This window comes from Heterocephalus glaber, unplaced genomic scaffold (assembly GCF_053883595.1).
Source record: "Heterocephalus glaber isolate CG9 unplaced genomic scaffold, H.glaber_assembly_v1.0 deba00001442, whole genome shotgun sequence".
Classification (NCBI taxonomy): Eukaryota; Metazoa; Chordata; class Mammalia; order Rodentia; family Bathyergidae; genus Heterocephalus; species Heterocephalus glaber.
The window spans coordinates 33,690,067-33,701,108 of NW_028258296.1; positions in this window are offsets into that span (position 1 = coordinate 33,690,067).

Sequence of the window (11,042 nt, forward strand, 5' to 3'; positions counted from 1 at the left end):
AAAGACAACAAAAGGGAATGAAAACATAAGGCATCAAATATATTCAATTTCCTGTTAATGCCCATTATCTGTTTACTTTATATCCTCTCTGACTTTTTTTAAAGCCTTTTAATGAGGAGGACGAGAAGACTGTCAACTTTTCCTTAGTAAACTGGTAGGTGAAATGCAAGCCAAATGAAATGTCCTGAAATAATTTCTCCAAATAATCACCATCTTATTATGCCACATGGAAGTAAGTAAGCTATTATTGCTGCTTGTAAGACTTCAGATTAGTCTTAATACTCCTCCAAGTGATACAGGAAAGAAATCTTTAACAATATTCTGTAAATTTCCAGAAATTGTGTCTGTACAGTTGAAAGACCAATTTTCACTTTTGCAAAACTGCTTGCTTAGATTGGTTAGTCCACAAATAGAGAACATCAAATATTGTTTCTAGATTTTCCATCCATGTCTACAACTGAACATGTTGAAAAACAAAATTTTTGTATATTGTACTCAGATCAATTGTTAAATTCAGTGGAATCACTGTACAGGATGTAATTTATAATTATCCCTTTACTACAATAGGTACAGTTTATTGATGATTTTAGCATGAATTATATCATTATTTTCTCCTGCTTAAAGCATTCCAGAACCCTTCCATTACACATATGTATCCCACTTCCTCACCAACACTTGATGCAGTCACTCTTTCTAATATAGCCTTTCTATTGGATAAATAGTAGTAGCCCATCATGTTTTAAATTTTATTTCCCTAAATGCCAATAATGTTGATCATTTTTATATATTTAATTTCTACCCACATAGCTTTTTTGGTGAATTGTCCAACGGAATAGCCTAAGATCTATCTATCTTGGTAAATGGTAAGTGTTGACTTAAAAAAATACAGTGTATTTTGTTATTGTCAGATGATGTCTTAATCTGTTTTCAGTTGCTAATAACACAATATCACAGTCTTGGTAGGTTAAAAAGGTAAGAGATTTACCTTTGCTCACAGTTCAGGACCGAAGTCACATCTGTTAATGATCTTCTTGTTGACAGGCTTGAGGTGGCACAGGACATGACCTGACAAGACAGATGGTACAAAAAAGACCCAGCCAAATTGGTTTTAGCTATAATTATTTTTCCAGTTGTTAAAAAGTATGTAGTATACATCTTTAGTAGCTGCTAAAGATCTGTTGAATACTTCTTTAATGTATCACCTCTCCTTTTAAATAATGGTGTATCATTTCACATATAAGAACTTTATGAAATACATTCTTCCTTTTCTCTTCCTCTCTTTGTCTCTGATGTCTTACATTTTATTTAGTATATATATATATAATACATAGTTATTATTTTTACTTTAAGCAGTTAACTATCTTGTAAAGATAACTTAAATAATATAATATGTATTTTATATTCACCTTTACATTTGCAATTCTCAGTGCTCTTCATTTCTTCATGTAGATATAAATTTCTATCTGGTATCATTTTTCCTTTAGGACTTCCTTTAACATTTCTTACAGGGCTAGTTCATGATAACGAAGTTTCTGAACATTTTTCTGTCTAAGAAGGTATATATTCTACCACTGTTTTGAAAAGAATTTTTGCTTTAGATTGGCAGTGCTTTCACTTTAGTTCTCTAAAGTTGTTGTTACCGTCTTCTAGCCAGCCGTACTTCAGACAAGCCTATGTCATGCAACATCCCTGGCCTTTAATCACCGTATACTACTGGTAGACCCACTTCTCCAATTTCGACAAATACATATCCAGACATTACTAGCTGTCACATGAGGAGGACAAAAGGCCCTCAGTTGAGAACTGTTAATTTATAAATACTGCTTTTTGTGGTTATCGCTCTAGCTGTTATTAAGATATTCTTTTTATAACTAGTACAAAGAAATTTGATCATAAGGTACCTTGTAGCAGTTTTCTTACATTTTTGTATGTCATTGCTTGATATCTTTGAGTTTAGAATTTATCAGATTTAATTTATTCAAATATTTTTCTGTCCTCTTCTTCCCACTAGGGACTCCAATGTACACTAGCCTAGTTGAAGTTGTTCCACACCTCACTGATGTTCCTGGTTTTGTTTTGGTTTTTCAGTCTTCTGTCTGTCTCTAATTTTGGATAATTTTTATTGCTATATCTTCAGGTTCACTAATATTTTGTTCTGCAATTTCTAATGTTCTCTTAATTTCCTCCATTGACTTTTTCATTTTAGAAATTTTATTTTTCATCTCTGGGAGGTTAATTCGGATCTCTTAAAAAATATCTCCTGTGTATCTACTTAATGTACTCAATCTTTTCTCTAAATCCCCCCCCCCAGGTGATAGTGTTTTAATAAAGGTTTTAAAGTCTTGTATACTAATTCCATCATCTGTTGCATTTCAGGGTTAGTCTACTGACTTTTTTACTCCATATTTTTGCCTTTTTGCTTTTTAACATATCTAACAATTTAGGGTTCAATGTTAACATTGAGAATTTTATTTAGTCAGGTATGAATATTTTTGTATTTCTATAATTTTTTGAGTTTCTTCTGGAGTGTAGTTACTGGTAAGCAGTTTAATTCTTCTCAGGTTGCATTTAAGCTAGAGTAGGCCAGGGTTATTTTCATTTCATTCCCGAAACAGTACTCTTCTGTATTCTATCCAGTGCACTTGGTGATTTTTTACCCATCCTTAGATCCTTGGGTCATTTTTTTAGACACATCTGTTAGTGCTCAGCTGAAGACTTGTGTGTGGATCCTCTGGGGCTGCTGGGAGCGCTGTGGGAAGCTCTTCCTATTCTTCACTCTTTTCTGACAACTCTAGCTCCTTTGCCCTCCCTTGAGTTTCTCTGTTCTTATGGTGAACTGCTAGGTGTCCAGTGACTGTAAGAGGAGGTCAAGCAACCACAAGAATGAGAGATGCTTCCTTTGGGGTAAATTGGATTCCAGGACTGAAAGCAGTTTAGAAAGTTCTCTAAATAACATAATAAAATGCTCCAAAAGATAAGCAAATTTAATTTCCTAGGGATCTACTCAGGTGGACCACTTCATCTGTCAAGTCCAAAAAGCATGAAGCCAAATACTTAGATAAAAATTATCCTATCCTTTTTACCTATTCTCCTTTTTCTAGCTTCAGTCATAATAGCAGCTAAAAGGATAAAGGTGAGCAAAGAAAATAGAGAGCAGAAACACCATGCCAACTTTCTCCTTCTCCAGCTTCCAAAGAATTGCAACAGGGGAGAGAAAATTTAATTCTTAGCTGAAGCTAAGAGTTTTGATCATCATATAATACAACATAGTCTAAGAAATGAACTGTGACAAAAATTAATCTAAAAGAGATTAACTGCTTCTTTAAGTAGGCACGCTAGTGACAAAAGTAAACATAAAACAAATTGATTCAACCTCAAGTCAAATGAGCCAAATTTTTGTCTTTCACACAAATAGATTCAGCCTAATAAGATTCTGTTTTAGAGTGACAAACACAACTAGCCGGTTTTCCTACCTACAAATAGAATTAACAATAGCTGTTGGTTGAGTGAACTAATAATTTCAGGCAAATAAAATTCATTGCTGTTTAAAGACTTCCTATGGTAGGGGCTTCTGAGCCGCTGTCCCACTGCTCCTGCTCCAGAGGAAGGGGCTTCCCGGTCAAGACCACTCCCGCTGCTACCAGCCCAGAGGAAAGGGATTTTGGGCCACCTTCTGTCCCACTGCTCCTGACCCAGAGGAAGGGGCATCCAGGCCACTATCCCTCCCACTGCTCCCGGCCCAGAGGTAGGGGATTCTGAGCCACTGTCCCACTGGTCCTGGTCCAGAGGAAGGGACTTCCAGGCCACCATCCCTCCCACTGCTCCCACCCCACAGGAAAGGGCTTTTGGGCCACCATCCCTACCGCTGCTCCTGGCCCCTGTCCCACCTCTCCCAGCTCAGAAGAGGTAATCCATGCAGGCGATAACAGCACCCCACCCCAGTTGAAATGAGAAAACATGTAAATAAGTCTCAAAACCAGACTTCCAGATCACCTACAGCAACCCCAAAGGGAAATGAGATGGAACACTCTGATACTCAACCACCTGGACCCACTGAACTGGCAACAAAAGGGGATCTGGAAAAAATGAAATCAGAAATAATTTCTCAGATAGCAGGAGAAATTGTGACCCTACTGCAAGACATGATTAATAAATCTAGAGAGGAGCTGAGGAACATGATGGAATCCCAACATAGGAAACAAATGGAATCCATAAAACAGATGCAAATAGATTTCCAGGAGATGAAAAACTCCACTGAAAGTCTACATAGCAGAATGAGCCAATGTGAGGACAGAATATCAGATATAGAAGATAAGATTGCAATTAGTGAACAGGAAAAGAAAAATTGCTTCAAAATTATAAGGGAACAGGAGAAATCAATCCAGCAACTGCTAGATGATGCAAAGAAGAATAACATAAGACTGATTGGGCTCAATGAAGAAACAGGAGAGAGTGCAGATCACATAAAAAATCTCTTCACAGAAATAATGGCAGAAAACTTCCCAAGCAGGGGAAAAGAGCTTGACATACAGATAAGTGAGGCATATAGGACTCCAAATAGCCTTGACCAAAAAAAATCTACACATAGGCATATAATTGTTAAGATTCCAGAAACACAACAGAAGAACAAAGTTCTACAAGCAGTCAGAAAAGAAACAAATCACATACAAAGGAAAGCCCATCAGAATCACAGCAGGTTTCTCAACACAAACCATCAAGGCAAGAAAAGCTTGGAGTGACATATTCCAAGCCCTAAAAGAAAACAGCCTCCAACCCAGATTGATGTACCCTGCAAAACTATCTTTCAAAATGGATGGAGAAATAAGATACTTTCATGACAAAGAGCACCTTAGGAACTTTGTGAAGACCAAACCAGCACTCCAAAGAATTTTACACAATATCCTAGGAACAGACAATGAGGATCACAACCCCAGGAAGCAAAGCAGAATGAACCCATCTGGCATGACAAGAAATTAAATGTAAAGGGGGAGAACCCAACAAAAAGAAAAAGTCATGGCAATGACAAGTCAATACGTTTCAGTTATAACCATCAATCTTAATGGTCTCAATTCACCAATCAAAAGAAATAGACTGGCAGAATGGGTCAAGAAGCAAAATCCAACAATATGCTGCATACAAGAAACACACTTAATTCAAAAGGAAACTCAGAGACTGAAAGTTAAAGGGTGGAAAACAATACTGCATGTGACAGGAACCCAAAAAAAGCAGGAGGAGCTATCTTCTTTGCAGATCAGGTAGATTTCAAACCAACACTGATTAAGAGAGATGAAGAAGGACACTACATCCTTGTAAAGGGAAGAATCCAAGAGGAAGAGATGACAATCATAAATATCTATGCACCAAACACTAGTGCACCCAACTATATAAAACAAATACTAACGGACATGAAAAGTCATATATGCACTAATACAATTGAAGTGGGGGACCTCAACACCCCACTGTCACAAATAGATAGATCAACTAGACTAAAACTAAGTAATGAAATACTAGAACTCAATCGAACTCTTAAACAAATGAACTTAACAGATGTCTACAGAGTCTTCCAACCCACAAAATCAGAATATACATTCTTCTCAGCTGCACATGGCTCATTCTCCAAAATAGACCAAATACTCACACATAGAACATGTTTAAGTAAGTGCAAAGGAATTGAAGTTATCCCCTGTGTATTATTAGACCATAGTGCGATGAAACTGGAGATCCATAGCAAAAGAAACTCAAAAAATTTCATGAACACGTGGAAATTAAACAACACCCTTCTGAATAACCAATGGGTCACAGAGGAAATTAAAGAAGAAATCAGACAGTTCCTTCAATTAAATGAAATTGACAATACAACATATCGGAATCTATGGGACACAATGAAAGCAGTCTTATGAGGGAAATTCATAGCAGTGAATATGCATATTAGGAAAACAGAATGAGCCCAATTAAACAACCTGATGCTGAACCTCAAGCTTCTAGAAAAAGAAGAGCAGGACAAACCCAAAGCTCATACAAGGGAGAAAATTATAATGATCAGAGGAGAAATCAGTGCAATGGAGACTAAGAGAATGATACAAAAAAATCAATAAAGCCAAGAGTTGGCTCTTCAAAAGAATCAACAAAATTGACAAACCTTTAGCCAACCTTGTCAGAAAAAGGAAAGAAAAGGCCCAAATCCATGCAATTAGGAATGAAAAGGGTGAAATGACAACAGACCAAGCAGAAATCCAGAGGATCATCAGTACCTACTTCCAGAACCTATACGCCAATAAGATGGAAAACACAGAAGAAATGGACAGATTCCTAGATACATATGAGTTACCAAAGTTGAACGAAGTCCAAAAAAATCTAAACAACCCAATATCAACCAATGAAATTGAAAACGTAATTAAAAACTTATCAACTAAGAAAAGCCCGGGCCCTGATGGCTTCACTGCTGAATTCTACAAGACATTTAGAGAGGAACTGTTGCCACTACTGTTTAAATTCTTCAATGAAATTGAAAGGGAAGCAATACTCCCAAATTCATTCCTGGAAGCAAGCATCACCTTGATCCCCAAACCAGAGAAAGACCCAACTGAAAAAGACAACTATAGGCCAATCTCACTAATGAACATAGATGCAAAAATCCTTAATAAGATAATGGCAAACAGAATGCAGGAGATCATCAAGAAGATCATACACCCTGATCAAGTGGGATTCATCCCAGGGATGCAGGGATGGTTCAATATATGAAAATCAATCGATGTAATACACTATATCAATAGAGCCAAGGACAAAAACCATATGATTATCTCCATAGACACAGAAAAAGCATCTGACAAAATCCAACATGCATTTATGATAAAAACCCTACAAAAAATTGGAATAGATGGTCTCTACCTCAAACTGATTGAAGCCATCTATGAAAAAGCAACAGCCAATATCATACTAAATGGGCAAAAACTGAAATCCTTCACACTAAAATCAGGAACAAGACAAGGATGTCCACTATCACCACTCTTGTTCAATATAGTTCTGGAAACATTAGCCACGGCAATTAGACAAGAGAAAGAAATAGAGGGAGGAATAAAGATAGGAAATGAAGAAGTCAAATTGTCATTATTTGCAGATGACATGATACTCTATATAGAAGACCCCAAGAACTCCACCAAAAGTCTTCTAGACTTAATAACCAAATTCAGTCAAGTAGCTGGTTACAAGGTTAACACACAAAAATCAATAGCTTTCCTCTACACCAATGACAGACTCACTGAGAGAGAAATAGGGCAAATAATTCCTTTCACAATAGCATCCAAAAAACTGAAATACCTAGGAATCATCCTAACGACTGAAATCAAAGACCTCTTCTCTGAATAGTATGGCACTCTGAAAAGAGAGATTGAAGATGATATCAGAAAATGGACAGACATCCCCTGGTCCTGGGTAGGAAGGATTAATATAGTGAAAATGGCCATACTTCCAAAACTGCTATATAGATTCAATGCAATTCCAATTGAGATCCCAGCAGCATACTTCATAGACCTTGAGAAAACAATCCAAAAATTCATTTGGAACAAGAAGAGACCCAGAATAGCAAAAGCAATTCTAGATAACAGAGACATGGCAGGGGCTATCACAATCCCCAACCTGCAACTCTACTACAAAGCTACTGTGAGAAAAACAGCATAGTACTGGCAAAGAAACAGACCTGAGGACCAGTGGATCAGATTAGAAGATGCAGAAAGAACGCCAGACACACTCAGCCATCTCATCTTTGATAAAGAAGCCAAACACCCTCACTGGAGGAAAGATAGCCTCTTTAATAAATGGTGCTGGACAAATTGGGCTTCAATGTGCCAAAGATTAAAACTAGACCTGTATCTCTCACCATGCACTAAACTAAAATCAAAATGGATTAAAGATCTAAATATTAAAATAGAAACTCTGAACCAGTTGGAACAGAGGTTAGGTAGAACCCTTGAAGACATCGGTGTAGGAAAAGATTTTATGAACCAAACTTCAGTTGCCCGTGAACTAGCACAAACAATCAACAAGTGGGATCTCCTCTTATTAAAAGGCTTCTGCACAGCAAGGAAACCACCAGCAGTGTGAAGAGACAACCCACAATGTGGGAAAAATCTTCACCTGCTCTTCCTCAGACAAAGGTCTACTATCTCGAATCTATACAGAATTTAAAAAGATCAGACCTCCCAAATTTAAAGACCCAATCCCAAAATGGACATCTGAAATGAACAGACATTTCTCAGACAAAGAAGTAGAAATAGCAAATAAATACATGAAAAAATGTTCAACATCACTGGTCATTCGAGAGATGCAAATGAAAACAATGCTGAGATTCCACCTCACCCCAGAAAGAATGGCTGCTATCATGAAATCAACCAATAATAAATGCTGGTGGGGCTGTGGGGAAAGAGGAACCCTGCTCCACTGCTGGTGGGAGTGTAGATTGGTGCAACCACTGTGGAAATCAGTATGGAGATACCTCAAAGAACTAGGACTGGAAGTCCCATTCGACCCCGCTCTTCCACTGCTGGGGATCTTCCCCAAAGAATTAAAAGAATCATACCACAGTGATATATGTGCACCCATGTTCACTGCAGCACAGTTTGTGATAGCTAAAACTTGGAAACAGCCCAAATGCCCATCAACTGGAGACTGGATAAAGAAAATGTGTGTTTTTTTTATAAAATGGAGTACTACTCAGCCATAAAAAATGAGAAATTAGAGACATTTATAGCTAAGTGGATGCACATTGAGGCAATACTCTTAAGTGAAATAAATAGGACACACATGTATAAATACCAAATAGTTTCTCTGGTGTGAGAAACTGAAAGTGTAAATAAGGACTAAATGTATAATAGGTAATGTGAAATAGGAAGAAACGGGGCAAAGGGGAAGGAAGTGGGAGGGCTAGGGGAAAGGATAGAAGGGAACGGGATTAATATGAGAAAATGGAAAAATAGGAACAAAATCTTTGTAAATAGGGAGGAATGGAGGGGTTGAAGGGAAGGCTGGGCAAGGGTGAAAAACAAGAACCAAGAGAGACTATATAAAGGTGCAAATTTCCAATGATGAATGTCATTATATTGTATACCTAAAATGTACCATTGATTGGAATGAATAATCAATAATGCAAAATAGGAAAAAAAGGTCCAAAGGGGTAGGGGTAGTGGGAGGGGCAGGGGAAAGGAAAAAAGGGAAAGGAAAAATGCTGAGAAATGGAAAAAATGGAAATAAAGTCTTTGTAAATAGGGAAGGGTGGAGGAAGTGAAGGGTGGGCTAGGAATGGGGAAAAAATAAGAACCAAGATGCATTATATAAAGGTACAATTCCCAATGAGAAATGTAATTGTGTTGTATACCTACAATGTACCAATAAAAGAATTTAATAAAAAAAAATACTTGCTATGTTCTCAAAATCTTAGGAAATTTTGAACAACTTTGTTCTTTTAATTAACTCATTACTAAATATAAATTTAAAATATATTTTATCATGCTTTATGCAAATAAACTAACAAATAAAGAGTATTATCTTTTCTTAGAATGAATTTTTAATTCATTCAGTAGCAGATAACAAATATGTTCTTGGTCCTCCTATGAGTCTGGCACCTGGCTAGGTGCTACAAAAAAAGTAGAGGTCAAGACAGACAAAATGTATGCATCATGAACCTTATAATATAAAAGGATGAGTTTAGAACCAACTAAATGAAGAAAGTGTTAAAGAGAGTGGAAGAGACTTTGGGCCACTGACTATCATAAATAACATATCAGTCAATATAGCCTAGAGGACAGACTGTGATAGGGTTGTTGGAATTTTCCTTTCTATGATTATAAAATGACTTGAGAGATAAAAAATATAAAAGTTAACCTCCCCACAATGGTATCAGACTCCTGTTTACAGTTGGGGATAGGATTACACAATTTCTTCTCTTTATCAAATATTATCAAATATTATAAACACATAAAGACATGTGAATTAGGTTCCTTTTATAATAGTGTTTTACATGCAGCATTAATCTTCTAGTGGATTTGTTTTCATACTCATGAATATAAAGAGAAAGACATCTTTAAGATGTACCTGATGCATCAAAATTAATTAAACCAATTTGTGTGTAAACATTGTTTCTATTCTTAAAAGTATTACAAACAAGGCTATAATAAATAGTCTATGTGTACATTTTTTCCATTTTTGTAATTGCTTCCAGAATAAACTAAAAGAGTTGGAATTTCTGGATCAAATTTAAACATTGATATTCAAAAGAAGGCTATCCATAAATAATATAAATGCATACCAGTATGATCATTTCTAGATGAATATCATCCATTTTTTACCCACAAGTGTATTAAAATGTATCTCAAATATATCATAATGTTCTTCAATTTTATTCCACACTTATTCAGACTGTCCACTCATCTAGAAAGATAGAGAGGAGGTTAGATGGCTAAAATGAAACAAAGGTACCTAAATGTATTCACTCAATATCCACTTAATTTTTGGAATATTGTAGAGGGAGATAAAAAACACTGAGAGATTTGTTCATTAATAATTAATAACAAAGAATAAAATAAAAAGTAAACTTTTAATTTTAATTTGTAAAAGAATTATGGAGGTGTCTTGTTTGATTTCTGTAGTATAAGTATGCACAATATTGATAGATTCACTGAATTTATCTTGATTTGTGCTAATATTGAAGATAAGGACAATAACTTTTAAAAGCAAGTATCTTGCAATTTGAACAGATAACATTAGGCCACTCAAATGTTATTATTATCCAACACTGAGCTATATTTTAAATTTGTTGACTGATGGAATTGCATTTCGTAGATAGTTAGTGGTCATTTACAATAACAAATACAGTTTAATTTCCTTTTGCCTTTTGACATAAATCTAAAGCCCAATCTTAAGAATGGAATTCACTTGTTGTATTTAAACAAAATTGTCATGTTTCATGAGGCTTTCTGGCCTATAATAAGTAGAAATGTTCAACTAAAATGCTTGAACATTGTGCTCTCAATGCAATAGTGACAATCTTT